The sequence below is a fragment of the Neoarius graeffei genome, chromosome 3 (assembly GCF_027579695.1).
Source record: "Neoarius graeffei isolate fNeoGra1 chromosome 3, fNeoGra1.pri, whole genome shotgun sequence".
Classification (NCBI taxonomy): Eukaryota; Metazoa; Chordata; class Actinopteri; order Siluriformes; family Ariidae; genus Neoarius; species Neoarius graeffei.
The window spans coordinates 25538306-25552147 of NC_083571.1; positions in this window are offsets into that span (position 1 = coordinate 25538306).

Below are 13842 nucleotides of genomic sequence, written 5' to 3' on the forward strand. Positions count from 1 at the left end.
TACATGGAGGACAAGCGAAATGCTAACAATATTGCATGCTATCAATAAACCCACTAGAATACACATTTTTATTCCATGGAAAAAGTGCCCTGTAGGTATAATAATTGGCCATATTATGTCAACTCAATATTGATTTCTTGTTTAGAGAACTGTTGTATAAAAGCAATATCAGACTCGAGGATGTGCTCTTGTAGTGAATATTCAAGTATGAAAGCATTCCCTTTCGTGTGATATTGCTTAAGTATACAACTTCTCATTAATGTTCCTCGAGATAAATTAAACTTTATCATAGGTATGTATATAGCTAACATGTACCGTAATTGTTTGCACTTGTTACCTCCACCAAGGAGGTTATGTTTTCAGTAGCATTGGCTTGTTTGTTTGTTGGTTTGTCTGTTAGCAACATTACGGAAAAAGTTATGAACAGATTGCTCTGAAATTTTTTCCAGAGGTGTGACTGGGCACAAGTAGCAATCCATTAAATTTTGGTGGTGATCCGGATCACCTTCTGGATCCCGCATTTTTTAAAAGGATTCTTGGCGGAGGTCTGCGCTCTCCGAGTGCTTTTCTAGTTTATAATATTATCTAATGAGCTGGTTCTGATTCTCAAAATCTAAGTTAAAACATATGAAATATATAAAATATATATTAATAAATATCTAAAATATATAACTAAAATAAAGCAGTTACTAAGGATGAGTGAATAAATGAATGAATGAATGAATGTGGCAAAAGTTGTGTACCAGTTACTTTCCCATGACAATGAATGAGGCTTTTGTTGGCCAATGAGCTTCATATCTGACCTCCTGCATAAAAGAAAAACATTTTGCCGTTGTTGTTGTTGTGCCCTGCGCTATCCAAATCCCAATACCCTGGAACTGAAACCAGGCAAGCATCATACAATAACTTAATGTTCACAGACAGCATTTTGAAGCTGAGTAGACATTTTAGTTTCCCATTAGACTGTATGCCCCTTGCCCTTATGTCTGATATCCATTATGGCATGGAGGGTGGCCTCATTCCATTTGGTTGAGAATCTCCTGAGAGATTGTACACAGTGAAAATGTAAGGTTTGACCACAAAAGCTTTATCCTTCGGTTTATTCCAGCATTTTTTTCTTTACAAAGAAATGCTCTGGAGAATTAGGACACCTGAAGTGAATTGTTCATTCTGGAGAACTGAATGCAGCAGAATCGACTGATTAAAGTCAGGACAATATAATAATATAAAGTAACCTGGACAAAATAAATGTAAGCATCAAAAGGCTTCCTAATTTTTGAACAAATCCCAACCAGCACCAATAACATAATATTATGCAAATACATGAAATTAAAGATAAAAAACATGCAAATGAGATTCAGACGCTTAAAATCCCCAAACTCCACAGAGCACAAAATATAGTATATTCAATATGAATATTAATCTCTTGCACTTTTAAACTGCGTTTTGTGTCTGGAACCTCTGGAACCTTGCAGGAGTATGTTTTATGTAATGAACTATTGGCCTACATGGTCTGGTTCTTTTCTACATGTTCTCATATTCTCCTGATCTACATGGAGAAACACAGTGATGGGTCTCACGTCTCACACATTAATATACCTTATTAATATATATACCATATAATAAGGTAAATTAATGTGTGAGACCCATCACATCACATCACATTATCTCTAGCCGCTTTATCCTTCTACAGGGTCGCAGGCAAGCTGGAGCCTATCCCAGCTGACTACGGGCGAAAGGCGGGGTACACCCTGGACAAGTCGCCAGGTCATCACAGGGCTGACACATAGACACAGACAACCATTCACACTCACATTCACACCTACGGTCAATTTTAGAGTCACCAGTTAACCTAACCTGCATGTCTTTGGACTGTGGGGGAAACCGGAGCACACCCACGCGGACACGGGGAGAACATGCAAACTCCGCACAGAAGGGCCCTCGCCGGCCCCGGGGCTCGAACCCAGGACCTTCTTGCTGTGAGGCGACAGTGCTAACCACTACACCACCGTGCCGCCCCCGAGACCCATCATATATATATATATATATATATATATATGTGTGTGTGTGTGTGTGTGTGTGTGTGTGTGTGTGTGTGTGTGTGTGTGTGTGTGTGTAAGGCATATAAGGTATATATACCTTATTATATATATAATATATACCTTATTGTATGGTGTGTGTGTGTGTGTGTGTGTGTGTATATATAAATATATATATATATATATATATATATATATGGTACATGAGCTGATAGCTGACAAGGCGCGTAGTGCCGAGTCGGCTATAAGCCATGTCTGACGAGATTGAGTAGAATAACTGTTTTATTCTGTCTACATTCACTGGATTTTGAGAAACAGAGCATTTTTATTTTTATTCTTTGCAAATTCGATAAATAAACACTTTATACAAAGTAGCAATTTGTGAAAAATACTCTAATAATAATTCTTTAAAAATAAAAAATACATTCTTACAATCAAATACTTTTATTCCATATTTTGTTGCTTTTTTTGTATTTTTGGGGGTTTTGTTTTTGAGTAGAGTTTTTAGTTCATCCTCGGTTGGTTCAGTAACACGCTCCGCCATTTCCTTCTTCTTCTTCTTTAGGGTTTTTGGCGGTATTTTTGCCACTGACTGGGCTGGAGTGTGGAACAGGAGATATTGGGAGGGGAATATATTTTTTAGCTATTTCTGTTTCTTTTAAATACTTGATAAAGTGATATATCTGACTTGACGTGCTCCGCCATTTTGTTTTTCTCTATTCACGGTATATGAGCTGATATCCTAGTAGTAGAGTAGCCAATCAGAATGCCCAATTGCTTGTGAATGTGGATAGAATATATATATATATATATATATATATATATATATATATATATATATATATATATATATATATATATATATACAGGGTGTCTCAAAAAATGTACTCACACTTTGAATGATGAAAAAACCTTTATTTATGAACATAGAGTGAAATGGAATAGCTTCGAATACAGAAGACAAATGTAATTGAAGAATCATGTTCGCAAATGTTCAAATTGATGACCATTATTGTCCAGACAATGCTGATAACGCGCACCAAGGGATTCGCAAACGTCACGAAACAGGTCATGAGGAATATCGTGACATTGTCTTTCAATTTCCAATTTCAATGCATCAGTTGTTCTTGGTTTGGTGCGATAAACTTTGTCTTTGAGATATCCCCACAAAAAGAAGTCCATGCTGTGATTAATTAATTACACCTGCAACACAAAAAAGGCAGCATGTTAGGGACAGTTAAAGTGTGAGTACATTTTTTTTGAGACATCCTGTGTGTTTATATATATATATATATATATATATATATATATATATATATATATATATATATATATATATAAAATTTCGAACATGTATAAAAAATGTATGTAACTATTTGTACATACAAAAGAAAGACAATGAGAAAGTGACAAAAATAACTAAATAAAATAACATAAAGAGCTAAGACATTACAATACACCGCACATTGTTCAAAAAAGGAGTGGGAAGAAGTACAATACTTTTTTAATTTCCCACCCCTTTTTAACTACCCCGAAATCCAAACTACATTAATACACCTATAAAAATATATATCATATATACACTTCATGAATATCTATATAAATATATAATTACAAAAAATATATATATACTATATACCATATATACACTTCATAAATATCTATATAAATATATAATTACAAAAAAAAATTATATACCACATATACACTTCATAAATCTCTCTCTCTCTCTCTCTCTCTCTCTCTCTCTCTCTCTCTCTATATATATATATATATATATATATATATATATATATATATATATATATATATATACCACATATACACTTCATAAATATCCATATAAATATATAATTACAAAAAATATATATACTATATACCATATATACACTTCATAAATATCTATATAAATATATAATTACAAAAAAACATATATATACTATATACCATATATACACTTCATAAATATCTATATAAATATATAATTACAAAAAATATATATTATATACCACATATACACTTCATAAATATCTATATAAATATCTCTATCTATCTATCTATCTATCTATCTATCTATCTATCTATCTATCTATCTATCTATCTATCTATCTATCTATCTATCCCACATATACACTTCATAAATATCAATATAAATATATAATTACAAAAAAATATATATATATACTATATACCATATATGCACTTCATAAATATCTATATAAATATATAATTACAAAAATAAATATCTACTACATACCTATCCCTGTAAATATGAAGATATAAACTATCCCCATAAATAAATATATACCATATATACCATATACTAAGTTAGTTCTAATATAACAATCAACCCTATTCTATTTATCCCTCATCATTCTCCATTAACATACTTCCTCTTCTATATACTTGTTTAAAAATATTTTTTGTAGCTTTTTTTAAACAGATTTATATTTGCACTTTGTTTTATTTCTGTCTCCAGTCTGTTCCATAAAGTCACCCCACATCTCGATACGCACATGCTTTTCATATTTGTTCGAACCTTTGGTTTTTTAAAATTTAGGTCTCCCCTTAGATTATATCCCCCCTCTCTCTCACTAAACATTCCTTGTTTATATGTTAATTTTATATATATATATATATATATATATATATATATATATATATATATATAGGATATTTGACAACAAGCTGGACTATGTATTGGACTCAAACCTACAAGCTTATTGAAATTTGTTGGATCGCTCACAATTGACTGAGCACATGCAAGTGCCATTTAGGATTCTGTGCAAGGCCTTCAGTGCTCGTCTCACCTCCCTGCTGTAATTTTCATCTTTATGCTGAATGTCTCTCCTGGGTCACAGTAGAGGTCAATCTGAATGCACTGACGCCAGTTGAGACTTTGATGGTGTCCAATATGTTGAATGGTGTGCATGCTATACTGTAATTGGTTTTCTTTTTGTTCCAAAGTCACTACTTTGCTTGAGTGATTATAATTTAGCTTGCCAGATTATTAGATTTTGCATATCTTTATATTTCATAAACTTCTTTCTGTGCTCTTAGTGTTTCTTACTGTTCTATTCATAAAAATTATATACTGGATTTATTACCTCCACCAACTGTGTTGGAGGAAGTTATGTTTTCACCTCCATTTGTTTGTTTCTTTGTCTTTTCCCAATGTAACTCAAAAAGTAGGGAATGGATTTGGATGAAATTTGGTGGAAATCTGGGCCATGGGACAAGGAACACTTGCTTGGATTTTGATCCAAATCCGGATATGTATGTGAATCCACGATCCAGATATGTATGTGGATCCAGGATGTTTTTGTCTGTTCCCAAAATAACTACAAAAATAGTGAACGGATTTGGATGAAATTTGGTGGACAGCTTGAGTATTATCCTAGGTTCAACTTATTTGATTTTGATGTTGATAATATGTGGCCTGTTCAAGGTATGCACTCTACCAAGTGCCCTTCTATTTGCCAATGCAGTAGGTCTAAAATCTGAGTCTGCTAATAACTTAATTTCTCTAACAAAGAAATTTTTTTCTTTATAACAAAATGCAGTGTCATACATTTATACATTTATGGTTATGTTTAATGATGTGTAATGTCTATGAGACTGGTAGGTTATGACTTTCACCAGGTGCCTGGTGCTTACAAAAGAAGCAATGCATTAGAACAAGCACATTAATATACTAAACCTGCGATTTGCTGGAATGACAGTACTGTCAGAGCTGCAGTTATAGAATATTAATCAACACCTTCTGACCAATCAGAATCGAAAATTCAGCAGTGCTGTGCTTTAATGAAAGAATCATTCATAGTGGTGTGCACAGAGAGAATGAAGTGAAGTTTAATTTTATATGTTGAAATAAAATCATTCTTGATAATGGACTTAGATGTTTGGACTACATGGAATATAATTTCTAAACCATACCTTTTGTATTATTTGTAGCCACAGATGTCATGCAAGAGACTAATGACCTGAATGACATTGTGACGTCCAGAGACCCAGTGGTCAACTGGGATGTCTCAACAATGGGCATTAGTAAGCGTGCACTCTGTCCTTTCCCAAAAAGTGATGAACTGGTGGAGGAACCTGCAGACAAAACACGTACATGAGAGCACAAACACACACACATACACACCAAACCAAAACGCTCTATTTGTACTTGTACTTCTTGTTGTGTCTAGTGGAAAACATGTGGACAAAATGTCCCGCTGTTCTTATTTGTTGTTCCTGTCTTTCAGTCTCATTCTCTCATTCTCATTTTATCTCTCTCAGGAGTCCACCACTCCAAAGCAGGAAGCCTGGAAGATTGCCGTGATAGCGGTAGCATTCTTCCTCATTCTGCATACTCTCGTCACTGTTACCTACATTCTGAAATGCAAGAGAAAAAGAAACAGGTTTGTTTGGGTGCGGAAAGAGGAACATATTTATAACATTTTTTCATTCCCCTATTGCGCAATCGCAAACATTTTTGTGTATCCAATGTGTGGTGGTGTGTGTTCGCAGTTGCACAGTCCCAGAGAGAGTGTGTGAAGATGGAATCAGAGCTGTTGAACATGATCCAGCAAACGCAGACACTGATGAGTGAGCACACATACACACATACTGTAGTAAGGATTTAATAACAAAATTACCCACAATGCTATTCAGACCTCAGATATAGCTACAGACTAAAGTGCTGTTGAGTTCAACAGCGGGTTCGAGTTTGCCTGAAACATTTGAAAAGCAAATAAATAAACAAACAGAGCTCCATATGTTCCATACATATGTCGACTGCCTAACTAATACTTCAATACGTCCTTAATTTCACTGTTCCTAGCAAAAATATTCCATATCTATCAAACTGTGAGATGATCTCCAATGTACAGTCAAAAAACAGTCATACAACAGGTTTTCAATAATATTTAGATCTGGGCTTTGACTGGGCCATTCGAAAACTTTGCTCTTTTTCAAACTTTTGCTCTGCTCTGTTCCTTTGTTGACTTGAAGTTGTACTCTGGGTCATTATCATGCTGGAAGGTGAAATTTTTCTTCATCTTCAGCCAGGCCTGTAGTACTTGAGTCCAGGACTCGGACTTGACTCTGACTCATGCCATAATTTTAAGGAGTTGTGACTCAACTTGGACTTGAGCACTGATGAGTCAGACTTGGACTCGGACTCATGAGTCAACTGCATTTGGACTCATAAATTGGAGATGAGGACTCTGATTTTTTTCTTTATTTTTTGTAACATGCCATAATAATTTGGCATAAGGTATTTATATCTACATTAATTATTGTACTAATTTTGTGCAAGAGTGTTACACCTGCATGCCTTGGCACGTGCATCAGATAGACTCTCGGGTGCGCTCTGGACAGCGCATGCGCCAAGAGGACTCTCTCGCATGCCGTAAACAACTTGCACCTGCACAGGATTAATGTGTAATCAGTGCACCGATATAAAAATTGTGCAAAAACACTTACTTTGCAAAGTATTGAGTTGCGTTGCTGACACATTACCGAGCCTTATTTCCTTGTTTGGTTTCCTGATCCCTGATTTCCTGTTTCTCATCTTTGATTCTTCTGAGTCTATGATAGCCTGTTTATGCCTTACTTGACCTATTGCCTGTTTCACTGTTTTATGATTTTGCCTGCCATTCTGGATTGTTTACCTGTCTTCACTTGTATTAATAAACACAACTTCTGCACTTACGTCCGTCTCCCAACCATCTCTGACAGAATACTTCACACTCCCTGACAAAAAGAACGCACATTCACCTGTTCATATGTCATGTTCGGGAATAAACTAGTGTTAATGGCGCTAAAACAGCCACCGTCAAATGGTGCGGTTGGAGTCTTGACGTGACTCAGATCAATAGTGGACTCAATTCAGACTCGACTCGGATCAATAGTGGACTTGACTCAGGCTTGATTCGAAATTTTTTGAATGACTTGGACTTGACTCGGACTTGAACACTGGGGACTTGAGGTTTAGTGACTCGACTACAACACTGTCTTCAGCTGTCTCACAGAGGCCTTCAGGTTTTGTGCCAAAATAGATTGGCATGTGGAGCTGTCAGTGATTCCCTTTATTTCAACTACAGCAGCAGTCTAAGCTGAATATTAGCAGCTCCATAGTATGATGCTGCCACCACCATGCTTCACTGTGGGTATGGTGGACTTTGGGTGATGAACTGTCTTGTTTTTGTGCCAGAAATAACTTTTAGAATTTTGCCCAAAAAGTTCTACCTTGGTCTCATCAAACCATAACACAATTTCTCTAATGTTTTGGCAAACTGTAGGTGGGCTGAGGGTATGTAGACAATTTCAATCCATTGTACATACAAAAATACAGTTGCATGAAAAGAGGCTTATGTACAGACACACTCTTAGACTATTTGATCATTACAGAGAGTGTTTGTTGTTTATAGGAACACGGTGGCTGATCTCCCAGAGTGCTTTCAAATCCAGCAAGAGACATTTGCTATGACTCCAATTCACACAGACCCTATGGTGGAGAAGCCATTCAATCACTGAACTTCTGTTCTTTAGAGCTACTACTTCAACACTGCTGCCTCAAATATATTGTATGTGTGTTTGTATCTCTGTGACTGTGACACTCTAGATAGTTGCATCACGGTCTGGGAAAACCTGTCGGATGTTGGTGTGACTGGATTCTGGAAAATAGACACAAATTATGAAAATAGAGGGGTTTTTTGCCACTAGCTTACTTTGATATCTCGATTTTAAGAAGAAAGGAATTTGGTCAGTAGAACAGAACTAACTGAACGAATCCGTAATTATCCACATTTTCTATTATCAACTTATAATTTTTTTTATTTGTCCCCTCCCCCCCAAGTAGATGAGATTATAAATGTAGAAGTAGGTGAAGTATCTTTCAGTGGAATTTGAGTGAAATCATGAAATGCATTTGTCTCCTTTTTCACATTTATTTGCTTTTAAATGCTAGAATGTTACTTGGGACTTTTTCTTTATTTTGCAGCAATTTTAGTTCGAAAGAAAGAACTCTATATAGTAAAAAAAAAATTCCACCAGGTGAAGGGTGGCAGCATGGTGGCATACTGGTTAGCACTGTCGCCTTACAACAAGAAGGTTCTGGGTTCGAGCCCAATGGCTGACGGGGTCCTTTCTGTATGGAGTTTGCATGTTCTCCCCGTGTCTGCGTGGGTTTCTCCCGCAGTCCAAAGACATGCAGGTTAGGCTAATTGGTGGCTCTAAATTGACCGTAGGTGTGAATGTGAGTGTGAATGGTTGTTTGTCTCTATGTGTGAGCCCTGTGACGACCTGGCGACTTGTCCAGGGTGTACCCCGCCTCTCGCCCATAGTCAGCTGGGATAGGCTCCCGCTTGCTCGCGACCCTGCACAGGATAAGCGGTTACGGATAATGGATGGATGGATGTGAAAGGTTTTCCCAGGCTGCTTCACATATTTCATTGTCACACCTGTAAATAGTAGAAGTTATGAATGTGTATAAACTTTGTTCATGTATTTTTTTCCAATAAGTATGTGCGATTTTCTTTTTACTTTTATAAGTAGTTTTCATGGAAATTACATTTTAATATAAATATTCAGAAAAATAAAAGCCTCCTGACCGAAGGTCCTCATAAACCTGGTTGAGAAGATTTCAAAAGCATATGAACAAAAAAAAAGTAAAATGTTAAAATGTTAAATAGTAATGGATTGGTTACGCTGCATAATGTCTTCACTGTTATTCAAAATGAATAGAAAATAGTAAAAATGAATCAAAACCTTATTTGAGAGTGTGTGTCTTGACTTGTGATTAGTCGTGTGTGTGTTTGTGTGTGTGTGTGGGCTGTTTCACAATCATGCTTGCCTTTTTGAATAACACCAGTTAACATGTGCAATTAGGTCCAGTATGCAGTATATATATGCTGGAGTTTCTTATACCTTATTTTACAGGGACACCCCAGCTCTACCTCCAAACACTAATGTCTCTTATAAGTTCTTATAAATATGTCTGTAAGATTCAAATGCAGGCTCAGTTTTGACCGTGTGGTCATTTCATTTAATTATACTTCAATTATTACTTTGGGACACATACTTTCATTAACATATTTAAGTGGAAGTTACAATTATTTTGTAAACTAAGTGCCTCTGACAGGATCCTTTATCCGTCAAAAATGTCTTCTCCGGAAAACTCTCGCCATATGATGAGGTTGTAAATGATTTTTTAAGAAAATATGTGTCTCTTTTGCAACAGAATACTCTGTTGTTGCACAGTAAAAAACAGGACTTGAAACAGATGTGAGACACATTTGCAGCAGAGCTTCACATATGGTTGAAATATGAGTCTGTCAAAAAGTGTCCCCTTCGGAAACCCACAAGGATCGTTACCACTTCAGTTGTTATCATAGTGTACAAACATTGCTGCACAGTACTTGAAAATTTATACTTAAATACATCATATACATTTCAGCAGTTTTTCCACTTTGTATCCTCTACTCTTGTGGACTATAAGAACGGTGGTCAGTTTTAGAAATACACTATATGCTGTCTTCTCACCACAAGTAACACTCCCAGTATATGACCTATAGCTCTGCAATTCTGCAGTTAATTTCCATCTCAGAAGGTCATTTTTGGCAGCAGAGAAACACAAAAATACAGTGGTGCTTGAAAGTTTGTGAACCCTTTAGAATTGTCTATATTTCTGCATAAATATGACCTAAAACATCATCAGATTTTCACACAAGTCCTAAAAGTAGATAAAGAGAACCCAGTTAAACAAATGAAACAAAAATATTATACTTGGTCATTTATTTATTGAGGAAAATGATCCAATGTTACATATCTGTGAGTGGCAAAAGTATGTGAACCTTTGCTTTCAGTATCTGGTGTGACCCCCTTGTGCAGCAATAACTGCAACTAAACATTTGCGGTAACTGTTGATCAGTCCTGCACACCGGCTTGGAGGAATTTTAGTCCATTCTTCTGTACAGAACAGCTTCAACTCTGGAATGTTGGTGGGTTTCCTCACATGAACTGCTCACTTCAGGTCCTTCCACAACATTTCCACTGGATTAAGGTCCGGACTTTGACTTGGCCATTCCAAAACATTAATTTATTCTTCTTTAACCATTCTTTGGTAGAACGACTTGTGTGCTTAGGGTCGTTGCCTTGCTGCATGACCCACCTTCTCTTGAGATTCAGTTCATGGACAGATGTCCTATCATTTTCCTTTAGAATTTGCTGGTATAATTCAGAATTCATTGTTCCATCAGTGATGGCAAGCCATCCTGGCTCAGATGCAGCAAAACAGGCCCAAACCATAATACTACCACCACCATGTTTCACAGATGGAATAATGCTGGAATGCAGTGTTTTCCTTTCCCCAAACATAATGCTTCTCATTTAAACCAAAAAGTTCTATTTTTGGGGCGGCACGGTGGTGTAGTGGTTAGCGCTGTCGCCTCACAGCAAGAAGATCCGGGTTCGATCCCCGTGGCCGATGAGGACTTTTCTGTGCGGAGTTTGCATGTTCTCCCCGAGTCCACGTGGGTTTCCTCCGGGTGCTCCAGTTTCCCCCACAGTCCAAAGACATGTACGTTAGGTTAACTGGTGACTCTAAATTGACCGTAGGTGTGAATGTGAATGGTTGTCTGTGTCTATGTGTCAGCCCTGTGATGACCTGGTGACTTGTCCAGGGTGTACCCCGCCTTTTGCCCGTAGTCAGCTAGGATAGGCTCCAGCTTGCCTGCGACCCTGTAGAAGGATAAAGCGGCTAGAGATAATGAGATGAGTTCTATTTTGGTCTCATCTGTCCACAAAACATTTTTCCAGTAGCCTTCTGGCTTGCCCAAGTGATCTTTAGCAAACTGCAGACGAGTAGCAATGTTCTTTTTGGAGAGCAGTGGCTTTCTCCTTGCAACCCTGCTATGCACACCATTGTTGTTCAGTGTTCTCCCGAGGGTGGACTCATGAACATTAACATTAGCCAATGTGAGTGAGGCCTTCAGTTGCTTAGAAGTTACCCTGGGGTCCTTTGTGACCTCGCCGACTTTTACACGCCTTGCTCTTGGAGTGATCTTTGTTGGTCGACCAGTCCTGGGAAGGGTAACAATGGTCTTGAATTTCCTCTATTTGTACACAATCTGTCTGACTGTGGATTGGTGGAGTCCAAACTCTTTAGAGATGGTTTTGTGACCTTTTCCAGCCTGATGAGCATCAACAACGCTTTTTCTGAGGTCCTCAGAAAGTTATAATAAAGTATAATATTTTTGTCTCATTTGTTTAACTGGGTTCTCTTTATCTACTTTTAGGACTTGTGTGAAAATCTGATGATGTTTTAGGTCATATTTATGCAGAAATATAGAAAATTCTAAAGGGTTCACAAACTTTCAAGCACCACTGTATGAGGTTTGATTTTTGGACTTTTGTGGACCCGAAATGTTTCCCCTGATTGTGAAACAGCCCAGACAAGGTCTGTCCAAATTAAACCTGTGCAACATTGATATGATCAAAATAAAGTAAGGTTACCAGGTTTTAGAATCCAGGATCCAAAATGCAAAATGATTACACTTTTCCATCATGTCATAGATGGAACGAGTAGGAATGAAGAATACCACACACGATTCCTTGGAGTTTAGCAGGTTAAGAGAAGACACTCATTTTGACATACCTGGTAATTTATGAAGCCCTTAAAAAAACATAACAAGGTAAACAATTTTAGAACTGTTTAATATTGTTTGTTAACACTTTTAATCAATTAGTCCATCAGTTAATAAATATACTCGAACATTCTGTTTCCCATGATTGGGATGCGAAGTTGCATACAATATTACATTTACAAACATGCATGTAAAGACAAAAGACATTCAAACAGCTAGTGTCTTTACTGTGTACTTAACATTCATAAACCCTCTACAGCACTTAAACAGCACTTTGCCTGTCCTAGACCACTATAACACTTCCATTGAAATATAATCACTGGGATTCTTTTTTTTTCTCTCGCATTGATGTGTGAAACTGTTTAACACCTCATACCTCCTTTGAAACCTGAAACATCCTCTTCCATAAGTCATCTATTACAGCTTATGGAAAAATTTATATTTAAGTCTTGCATTCAACTCTGTTACCTGAACACATTTAGCTCAATTAAATATTTGGAATATTCCACGAGTCACATGTTCAGCAGGAAGTTGCATTGAAACAATTTCCTGAAGCTCATGGGGAGAAGAAAACTAAGCTCTCTCTCTCTTTGTATTTTTTCTATTTTCAGGACATCCCTTTGAAAGTACAGCTCTGTTATACAAATTATAGATTGAAAAAAAAGTTTAATCAGAATCAAATATTTGAAGTAAATCATTAGCGTGCACATGGCATGAGCGCAAACACTAGTTACCTCTGCCAACTGTGTTGGAGGAGGTTATATTTTCACCTCCACTTGTTAGTTTCTTTGTCTTTTCCCAATGCAACTCAAAAAGTAGTGAACGGATTTGGATGAAATTTGGTGGAATGGAAGGCCATGGGACAAGGAACAATTGATTAGATTTTGATCTAAATCCAGATATGTATATGGATCCACGATCCAGATATGTATGCGGATCCAGGATATTTTTGTCTGTTCCCAATGTAACTCAAAAAATAGTGAACAGATTTGGATGAAATTTGGTGCACAGCTTTAGTATGATCCTAGAATCAAGTGATTTAATTTTGATGTTGATAATATGTAGCTCGGTGGAGGTATGCACTCTACCAAGTGCCCTTTGAATTGTGTCTATTTGCTAATTCTATGATAAAAACCTCAACCCTTAAAAGCAAAATGCAGCCATGTTCA